The sequence below is a fragment of the Triticum aestivum genome, chromosome 2B (genome assembly GCF_018294505.1).
Source record: "Triticum aestivum cultivar Chinese Spring chromosome 2B, IWGSC CS RefSeq v2.1, whole genome shotgun sequence".
Lineage (NCBI taxonomy): Eukaryota > Viridiplantae > Streptophyta > Magnoliopsida > Poales > Poaceae > Triticum > Triticum aestivum.
In genome coordinates this window covers 806,008,561-806,019,535 of record NC_057798.1, presented here as the reverse complement: position 1 = coordinate 806,019,535, position 10,975 = coordinate 806,008,561, and the positions used below count along the sequence as shown (strand labels likewise).

The 10,975-nt window shown below is 45.3% G+C and overlaps 1 pseudogene; it reads left to right on the top strand.

The window, feature by feature from the left end:
• The first annotated feature begins 704 nt into the window (after positions 1-704).
• LOC123047578 (DDB1- and CUL4-associated factor homolog 1-like) lies at positions 705-10,272 on the top strand (annotated as a pseudogene).
• The last annotated feature ends 703 nt before the right edge of the window (positions 10,273-10,975 follow it).

Sequence of the window (10,975 nt, the reverse complement as noted above, 5' to 3'; positions counted from 1 at the left end):
CTTTTTGCAACTCTGTGAACTTTTTCGAAATCCGCATAATCTTCTCAAATGCTTGACGGGGAGCTCGGGAGGAGCATGTAAGCTGTTGCGGTGAGGGAGATTGCAACAACTACTTAGTTGCAAAACTTAGTCTACGCGGGTTGAGATCCTCTACAGTACCATATGATGCTGTAGTGTGGATGACATGTGGGGCCAGGTCTCACATGACAGTGACTGTACAGCACCGTATAGTACTGCGGAGGATCCTAACTCAGTCTATGCATAAGGACGTTGCTTCCGAGCCATCTAATTAAAATCAAATCCGACGGCCATGGAGGCGACGGACGGACGCACGCACGCGTCGTTATCAGTCGGATGATGATGATGATTTGAATCGTTTCCCGTAAAACCGGTGGTCATGTCAGCGACGGTACGAAAAATAGCAAAGTCTGTGTAGAAGAAGACGTTGCTGCTGCTGGGCCTGCGCACACCCGGCCCCGAGGCTTTGGGCCTGCGCACGCCCGGCCCGGAAAGCCCAGGGCCCGCGAGCGAGAAGGGAAAACCTGGCCCCGGCCGCTAGAAAGTTGCGTCTCCGTCTCCCCCACCTGCGCCGCGCCGCGCCGCAACGCCACCTCGCCTTTCCCTTCTTCCTCCCATTCGCTCGCCACCATTAGCCCCCCTCTCCCCCGCCCCCAGCCGCCGCCCCGCACGCAACCCTAACCCTACCCCGCGCGCCCGCCCCCACCCCCATCCCCGCCGCCTCGCCGCTCGAGCCCGCCCGCGCCGATGGACCCCGAGCAGCCGGCGGCCGACCCCGCCGCCGCCGCCGAGCCGGAGGAGGAGGAGGACGACGAGGAGGAGGAGGAGGAGACGGAGGCGGCCGACCCGGAGCAGGAGGCGGCGGAGGACGCGCTGCTCGACCGCGCGCAGGCCCTCATCTCCCGCGTCGTCGAGCAGGAGGCCAACCCCAACCCGCGCCTCATCCACACCCTCGCCACCATCTGCGAGGACCAGGAGGCCAGGTACTCTGTCACCCATCCCCTCCCCCTCTCCTTCCCCTTCTTCCTGCTTCCGCGGCGGGGAATTCGGCTCCGCCCTGCTGCCGCCCGCTTTGCTGGATTGATCGGTCGACCGTTTGCTTGGAGAAAGGCATAAGAGATGGAGTGGCTATGCAAGTCAGGTCCAGCGAGTGGAGTGGAGTGTAGTACTTGATAAAAAACAAAAACAGAAAATAATAGTACTGTCGTGTGCTTGCTTGCCAGTGTGTCATCATGCGTACAAAGCAGTTGGGGTTGACCATGTAGACCCTGTATTTTTGTATGATTTGATCTCGGCAAAATCGGTGATATGTTGCCGAGATTTTCAGAACGCGGCGCAAGTTTAATCTCTTTGCTTTCTATATAATCCACAGTAAGTATATACGAAGCACCTGCTTGATTGAGATTTGTTAGCTGAATCACATCGCTCCTGAGACATTCCTTATAAATTCCTCTAGATGGTACTCTGTTCGAATAACATTGATGAACCAGGAAGTTGCTGTATATGAAAGATGAATCACATTGCTCCTAATATTTCTCTTTTCGCTGATCATAACCATGCCTATGTCCCCTGCAGGCACCTGCAGGAATGCGCGAGTGATCCGTCCTTCAATAACACAAACACAAGGAGCTCCCATACTATAGGCAAGCTGGCGAGTTTGATCAGGGTGCGTGCTCTGCTTTTCTGCGTCCATCGAACTAATAACCCAAGTCTTACCTGTTTATTGCTGAGATTAATCGTTGCTGCCTCAACCGTGTCTGCAGGAGAATGATGATTTCTACGACCTAGTGTTTTCTAAGTTCCTGTCAGATACATCGTACCCTTTGCCAGTACGCTGTGCTTCTGCTAGGCTGCTCCTAAGCATCCAGGATGCATTTTCGGTTAGCTTACCCCCCTCCCTCCCTCCCTCCCTTCATGCATGCACACTCTTTTGCGTTGCGATCATACTTAAATCTTCTTCTGTTTCCTACACTACATTCTATTAACTTGACGCGTGTTTGTGTCCTCAGCCTCAGTTTTCTCATCCTTTTGAAGATGCTACCCTAGAAAATATAAAATCCTGGATAAAGGAAGATGGTGAAGCATCGGATGGAAGTGATTGGAAGCATCTAGGAAGTGGTAAAAAACCCACAGAAACTGAGATGATGAGAACATATGCTATTGGGTTGCTCTCGATGGCGTTGTATGGGTACGTACTGTCATGTCTTACCAATATGAGATCTTACTTATAGCATTCTTCTGTTCTTCATCAGCCTTTCTGTTATCAGTAATCTAATTGTTGCATTTTCTTGTTTGCCAGTGGTGGGCGTTTGGTAGAAGATGTCTTGAACATGGGTGTATCAGCCAAGCTCATGCGTTTTCTGCGAATACGAGTCTTTGGTGATGCCACATCTCCAGAGAAAGATGCCAATCTTCCACTAGATACCAAGCATCCTCGGGGTAGAGATGAGAATAGGGGCAAAGTACGATTGCTTCAAGACAGTTCTATACTGGACGGAACAAGGGCTGGAGATGGAATATCGACTGACCCAACTTTGGAAAAACAGTTTGATCGTGATGTTTGGATGAGGCAAGCACACGGAGAACAGGGGATGGATGACACTGGTTACCTGCAACGTGATGATGCTGATTCTACATTGGATCCTTTTGATGCAAAGTCAGTCGATGGGGAAAAGTATCCTGCAGGTGAAAGCCTGAGATGAACTCTTGAAGAGAAAGTTCAGCCGTACAGGATCTCGACTAAGAGGGAAAATCAAACCAGGTGAAGGCTTGCCTGAAAGTGAACGGACACCTTTATCGCCAACAGGATTGAGAATGGGAAATCGGACTAGCAAAGACAAGAATGCGGCTAAGGTCGAGGACCCAAAGAAAGCAATCGATTTGAACAATAGCTCTGCAGCCCACGAGTCTGATATTCTTAGTATTTCTAAAGAAGAGTATGAGGACCGGTTCAGGGATTGCATTATCGGCTTGAAGGATATAACTGACATTGTTTTGAAGGCAGTGAGAGCTGCAGAAGCGGAAGCCAGATCAGCGAATGCTCCTGAGGAAGCTGTGAAAGCAGCAGGTGATGCTGCTGCTGAGCTTGTGAAATCTGCTGCTTTAGAGGTATGGAATAAGACATCTCTGGGCCTCCCAAAATAGGAATACTTGTACTTGACACTGATTCATTTTCTGCTTCATTATATGTTAGTAACTTTTGACACGCTGTGTTTTTGAAGGTTTGGAAGAGTGAAAATAGTGGCGATGCCGTTGTATTAGCTGCGGAGAAAGCTGCAGCTACTGTAGTCGATGCTGCCATGTCCACTAGCGTCTCAAGGTAATGGAAGAAACACATCTTGTCTGTGTGTGTCTGTGTGTGTGTGTGTGTCGTCTTATTTCATTATATTATTGTTCCTTTTCTGAGTTTAGTTTGGTATTGCAGAAGCTCTGACCAGGTTAATGAGGAGCATGTTGTTGAAGAAGCTGTGAAAATTAGTGAGGACCAGGATCTGGAAGATTTTGTTATCATTGACCAGGAGCAGCTCTTGCTACTTAGGGAAAAATATAGCATTTTGTGCTTGCAGTATCTGGGAGAGTACGTTGAAGCTTTGGGTCCTGTTCTTCATGAAAAAGGTGTTGATGTTTGCCTCGCATTGCTGCAACGGGGAATCAAAGACCAGGAGGGATGTGGCCACGTTTCACTACTTCATGAAATTCTTAGATTGATTTGTGCCCTGGCCGCACACCGGAAATTTGCTGCGCTATTTGTTGACCGGGGTGGTATTCAGAAGATCCTCTCTGTCCCTAAGATTACTCAGACATATACTGCTCTGTCGGCATGCTTGTTTACTTTCGGTTCTCTCCAGGTAAACATAGAAACCTAAACTGGCTGGTCATGCATTCTGTTGATCTGTTCATGGTTTCCCTTGACCATTCATTTATCCTATTGCTAAGCATCCTCTGTTCTTGCAGTCTACCATGGAACGTGTTTGTGCGCTTTCACCTGACACACTCAACAATGTGGTTGAACTAGCGCTGCAACTCTTAGAATGCCCACAAGATGCAGCTAGAAAAAATGCAGCCATATTCTTTGCTGCTGCATTTGTGTTCAAAGCTGTTCTGGATTCATTTGATGCACAGGATGGGATGCAAAAACTTCTGAATATATTACAAGTTGCTGCATCTGTAAGGTCGGGTGGTAACTCCGGAGCATTAGGATCCTCCAACGCGAATCAAGGGAATGACCGATCACCTGCTGAAATTCTGACTCAGTCAGAAAAGCAGGTCGCGTATCATTCATGTGTTGCACTACGGCAATATTTTAGAGCTCATCTCCTTCAGCTTGTTGATTCCATCCGGCCAAGCAAGAGTATCCGTAGTATTGCTCGGAATACTTCCAGTGCAAGAGCTGGTTACAAACCTTTTGACATCGGCAACGAGGCTATGGATGCTATTTTTCGTCAGGTCCAGCGGGACAGAAAGTTAGGACCTGCTCTCGTAAGAGCTCGCTGGCCTGTGATGGATAAATTCTTGGCCTCTAATGGTCATATTATCCTGCTAGAGTTATGCCAGGTAAAAATATGGTATTGTTTTTCTTTTCTACTTCCTCTGAGAAATACAATGTTTGCAGTTAAGCTGATTTGATTTACAATAATCTGTTTCAGAGTCTACCTGCTGATCGGTATCTTCATGACTTGGCTCAGTATGCATTTGGAGTTCTTCACATTATAACTCTTATGCCACACAGCCGCAAATTGATGGTTCATGCTACATTAACTAACAACCGTATTGGTATGGCTGTTATACTAGATATAGCAAACAGTGTTGTTGGCTATGTTGATCCTGAGGTGTGTTTTTCCTTCTCAAGCTATGCATTAACTAAGCTTTACAAATCCAACAGTATTTGCCTTGCTGAAATTATTCCAAATAATGTATCCTTTTACCATCCTTTGTGCATTAGGTGATTTGTCCAGCATTGAATGTGCTTGTCAATCTTGTATGCCCCCCTCCATCGATCAGCAACAAGCCGTCCTCAGCTGTTAATCAGCAACCTGCAGGAAGTTACTCAGAGAGCAGGGACAGGAATGCTGAAAAAAGCACTTCGGAAAGAAATGTTGCAGCGAACCAAAGTGAATCTCGGGAACGATATGGTGATGGCACACCTGTTGTGTCATCTGGAGTTGTTGGTGACAAGAGAATATCGCTAGGCGTAGGAGCTGGGGGTCCTGGTCTTGCTGCTCAATTGGAACAAGCTTATCGCCAAGCTCGAGAAGTAGTCAGAGCCAATAATGGTATAAAGATTCTTTTGCAGCTTCTTGGCACTCGGATGGTTACACATCCTTTGGCTATTGATGCTATTCGAGCACTTGCCTGTCGTGTACTGCTTGGCTTGGCTAGAGACGATGCTATTGCACATATACTGACGAAGCTCCAGGTATCGTGGACATCAGATCAATGCACTTCTTTTCATGCTCTAGCTATGACCTGTAATGTAGAAACTTTATCTTACTATTGCATGACTACAATCTCAATAATGAGCAACTGCTAGCGACTACTCCCTCTGTTTCACATATAGGGGTCTATCCCTTCTCCTCTCTTGCCTTGTTTCGAAATGCAAGTCCACTACAGAATTAGTATTTTAGTTAATGAGGTATTGCAAGTTTACAAAGGTTGAACACTACCTATTCAAACTAAATCATGGGATAGTTGGCTAAACATGTTTACCTTTCCCTTTCCCCCTCAATTTCTCTTCCTTTGTCTCTGAAAAATGCCATGAGATGAAAGGGAGTGAGTGGCAACCAAGTCTATTCTTCGTTGTGATAATAGGGCTGGGCAAACTGCCCCTCTCTGATATCCTTCTTTTATCATCTCTTTACACGTCTCCTAGTCCTGGGCAACTTTGTTTTTGCGGATGTGCCTCCTAGGTCAGTAACTTAATTATTAACATGTTATTTCAGGTAGGGAAGAAATTATCAGAACTAATTCGTGATACGAGTACCCAGTCATCTGGAGGTGATAATGCAAGATGGCTAAATGAACTGACCCAAGTGGCAATTGAGCTCATTGCGGTAAGGAACACATATTGTATTGTGTTACTTTGAGTTGCCCAAGATTTAATATTTGTTGAGTTTTTTGCTGGTATTTTGCTGTTCATCAAGTCAATGAGCACACTGCTTGTTGTATATGTTCGATATTCCTTGGTTACTATGGATATTGTATAATCAAGCATGCTTATAAAAGGTTAAAGTAGTGCTGATGTGGGAGTACAACTTGTGGTCCTTTGACGTTATCCAGTTATGCTTGCTTCCAGTGGGATGTTTTATGTGATAGACTTCCCTAATTTAAGATTTTAATGTGTGCCCAACATACTGTGGTTTGAATTTGCACAGCTGAAATGGGAAAGATGAGCTAAATGAATGTTTTTTTCCCCTCCTGATAGGTCTTGACTAATTCTGGTAAAGAAACAACCTTAGCAACTGATGCTGCTGCTCCAGCATTGAAGCGCATTGAGCGAGCTGGCATAGCAGCTGCTACTCCTGTCTCTTACCATTCCAGGTTTGACTTCATGTGATATTTTCCTTTTTAGTTACTTTTCCAGCTTCAGGATCCTACATTGGCTCTTCTTTTGTGTGTAGGGAACTGATGCAACTGATACATGAACATCTCCTTGGATCTGGTTTGGCTGCTACTGCTGCCATGTTGCAGAAGGAGGCTGACCTTGCACCTTTGCCATCAACTGCTGCAGTGCTACCTGTCCACCAGCCCGCTGCCCTGGAACCATCATCTGTTCAAGTTCAACAACAGTGGCCTTCTGGCCGTGTTCAGGGATTTCTGTCCGACAAAACAATGATTGCTGCAGATCAAGCTGGCCAACGATCAGATTCTGTTGTGCCTTCGTCTAAGAAGAAGGCACTGGTATTCTCATCCAGTTTCTCTAAACGAAATCAACCCTTTGTTTCGTTTTCTGGTAATAGAGCAAGCAATAGCCTGAAAAGTCCTGTACCTGCCGGAAATGTGGACAGTATGACTTGCTCTGCCTCTGCTGCCAATACTGGAGATGTGGAGACATCGCATAAAACACCAATTCCCTTGCCACTTAAGAGGAAGCTTGCGGATATGGAGTTTAGTTCTGCATCAGCAGCAAAGCGCCCTGCAATAATGGATCAAGCATCCCAATCTCCTGTGTTCCAAACTCCTGCTCCTACTCGCAGAGGCCTCTCTGTGGCAGTGGATTCTCCTACTGCAGCATTTCATCCAGGAAGGACAAACTTCAACAACATTTCCACTGAGAACTTTGAAGATTCTCAATGCACACCTGGAGTGGTAACAGGCACACCACATCTTGGTGTAAATGATCAACAAACAGGAACTTCGGAGCGCATGACACTCGACTCATTGGTTGTACAATATTTGAAACATCAACACCGCCAATGTCCTGCTCCAATAACAACTTTGCCGCCAGTCTCTCTGCTCCACCCTCATGTTTGCCCTGAGCCTAGCCGCAGCATTAGTGCACCAGCAAATGTAACTGCTCGCATGGGAAGCCGTGAGATAAACAGGGAGTTTAGCGGGATCAAAGTGCCCCGCAGGGATCGCCAATTTATATACAGCAGGTTCAAGCCATGCCGTGTTTGCCGTGATGATGCCTCGCTGTTGACTTGCATGACTTTTATTGGAGGTGCATCAAGGGTGGCGGCTGGGAATCATAGTGGTGAATTAAGAATATTTGACAGCAACCTTGCAAATCTCATAGAGACGCACACTTGTCACCAAAATCTTGTCACTATGGTGGATTCAACATCTATTGGTGGAACTGAGCTGATTCTCTCATCTAGCATAGATGAGGTTAAGCTCTTTGATGCTTTCTCACTGCATACGGGGCCTTTGCACACATTTGATAACTGCAAAGCTGCCAGGTTTAACCATGCTGGGACTTTATTTGCCTGCCTTTCTACGGATGCAAATCACCGGGCGGTTCTATTGTATGATGTCCAGACGCATAATGTTGATATGCAGCTTCCTGATAACTCCAGCCTGCCAGGTTCAGGCCGGGGTGTACAACCCATTATACATTTCAGTCCTTCAGATGATATGTTGCTGTGGAACGGGGTCCTGTGGGATAGACGAAGTCCCACTCCTATCCATCAGTTTGACCAGTTCACAGACTATTGTGGCGGTGGCTTTCATCCAGCTGGAAATGAGGTAATCTTTTTCTTGGACTGCAGTTATTGATTATTCTTTCAGTTTATATTCCTTCAAACTTGTATTGGAGCATGCATTTTTGCCCTCACTAGGCCACTGATTTCCTTGCATTACCACAACCATTCCTTTACCTTCTCAGCCAAGACGTTTGTGTCAGTTAGTCGTTCTCAAACCACAACAGTCTAAGATGGAAATTTTATGTCATTTTATTATACTCACGAAGTTGCATTGATGCATATAGTTTGGATGCACTATCTGTGTTTCTGGGATTCTACAGTAGCAAGTTACAGCCGACACAAGTCCAAACAAGTGTGGTGTGAGATCTTCTGAACAAACTTGTTGGCCTTTCCTTGAAACAATATAAAATTTGCTGTTAAGTTCAACAGCATGACCAGCTGAAGTATATTCCAACTCAGCGACTGTGCCATTTATGCTGCAAGAATGCCTAAGCATAGTAAGAGAAGCATGGTAGTAAGATATTTATCACCTGTAGGTTGACATTGCACTGAAAAATGTAAAAAAATATGGCATGGCTTCGGAACAATGCATATGAGTACTTGCTTATAGTATTTGTGCCAGAGGATGTTCAGCATTTGATTGCTTATTTTTAAGTTCGTGCAAGTTCAGAAGTGTATGCTGGTACTTGTTTTGTGGAATAGTGATGTGAATTAATTTGATATTCTCACTGTAAAAGCTTCCTTTTATTATGTAGTCCATCCTAATCCAGAATGCTAATTAAGCCACATCACCAGGAACCATAACCATTAGGTCGAACTTCACATATTGACCCTTTTCGATCTGATGTACTTGCGACTGAGAGACTTGATTGGACACTTAGGTAAAATGATGAGAATTTATGAAACGGTTCCCATTGGCATATGAAAAAAAAAACTTGGTAGTGACATCCTCTGTGACATGGGTGATATTACCATTTACCAATTATTTTGGACGGAATTTGTTTCTACTGTGCACATCTTCTCATTCCTGTCTACATTGTTTTGCAGGTGATCCTAAATTCAGAGGTGTGGGATCTGAGAAAGTTTAAGCTTCTGAGGAGTGTCCCATCCCTGGACCAGACAGTAATCAAATTCAATGGAAGTGGTGATGTTATCTATGCCATCCTCAGGCGTAACCTTGAGGATGTAACGTCATCCATCCAAACCCGGAGGGTCAGACATCCCCTGTTCCCTGCATTCCGCACGATCGATGCCGTCACTTACGCAGACATTGCAACCGTCCAAATAGACCGTGGCGTCCTCGACCTTGCCACTGAGCCCAATGATTCCCTTCTCGGAGTTGTTGCCATGGACGATCCTGATGAGATGTTCTCCTCTGCTCGCATATTCGAAGTTGGCAGGAAACGGCCAACCGATGATGATTCAGACCCGGAGGATGGAGGGGACTCGGAGGAGGATGATGACGACGACGACGACTCGGACGTGGATGTCCTCCTGGGGACCGATTTAGGGCTCGGGGACACGGATTCTGAGGATGATCCTAGTAACAGCAGCGGTGACGATGGCGGTGACGATGACGACGAGGAGGATATGGACAGCGGGGATGAAAACGACGATGATGATGAGGAAGGCGACTTTGATGTGGGAGGGGGGTTGCTGGAGATGATGGGCGGCGGTGAGGGCGATGAGAGTGACATGATCGAGTCCTTCAGCAGCGGTGAGGAAGAAGGGTGGCTCATGTGAGAGCAGATGGTGATTCTCTTTTCTTTCTACGCATGGTCGCATCGCGGTGGCGAGGGCGGCACGTGGGGATGCAGGAGGAGGCAAGGCAAGGCTAGGAGGAGCTGAACGAGAAACGGCGTCTTTGGGCCACCGACAGGGTAGGGTGCAAACAAGAAATGCAAATCTGTACGCTCAAAATTATGGTTGTAAATTATTGGCCTTGCTGGGAGGAAGTTTACGTTACGTGTGTTGGAAGTAGCTGTTGTTACCTGTGAGAGCGCAACGCAAGTCTGAGGCATTAGGTGTTGTATGTAAAAGCAAAGCTGGTAATTTTTCACTGTTTCTCATCGGTTGAAAATTTTGGAAATATCATGTGTTGATGCTGTGCTGTGTGAAGAGTTGTGTTCCTTTTTACTGTTTATTTCGGTTGTTTCATTTCATGGCAACTTGTTCTGAGACGCTTTTTATAATTGCTGCACACCAAGTGACTTCAAAAGCACTTGACCCAGACCCAGAGCCATACTTGATTTTTTATATGGTGTTTGTTACTAGGAGCATTATTATCTACTCCCTCCATCCCAAAATAAGTGTCTTAAGCTTAGTACACTTATTTTGGGACGGAGGGAGTATGTATGTATGTGCCACTAGAGGCAGAGGCGAGACGGCCACGCGAGGCATATTCGTGAACATTCTTTTGAAACTCATGAACATTTTTTTAGAATTGCCAAACAACTTTTTGAAATTTGTTAACAATTTATAAACTTCACAAACTTTTTTTTTGTTTTGACAAACTTTCTTTTTGAAATGCATGAACATTTTTCAAATTTATGAAACTTATTTTGAATCAGTGAACAATATTTGAAGCGGTGAACTTTTTTTGCATTTTTTGGAATATTTTTGAATTTTGTGAATGTTTTTTGAATTTTGGGAATATTTTTTTACCATTCATGAATATTTTTTAAATTCATGAACATTTGTTCAAAATCACAAACATTTTTTGAATCCACAAACAATTTATGATTTCCCGAACTGTTTTCAGAATCATGAACATTTTTTGAATCCACAAACATTTTATAAAAAATCAAAATTATTTT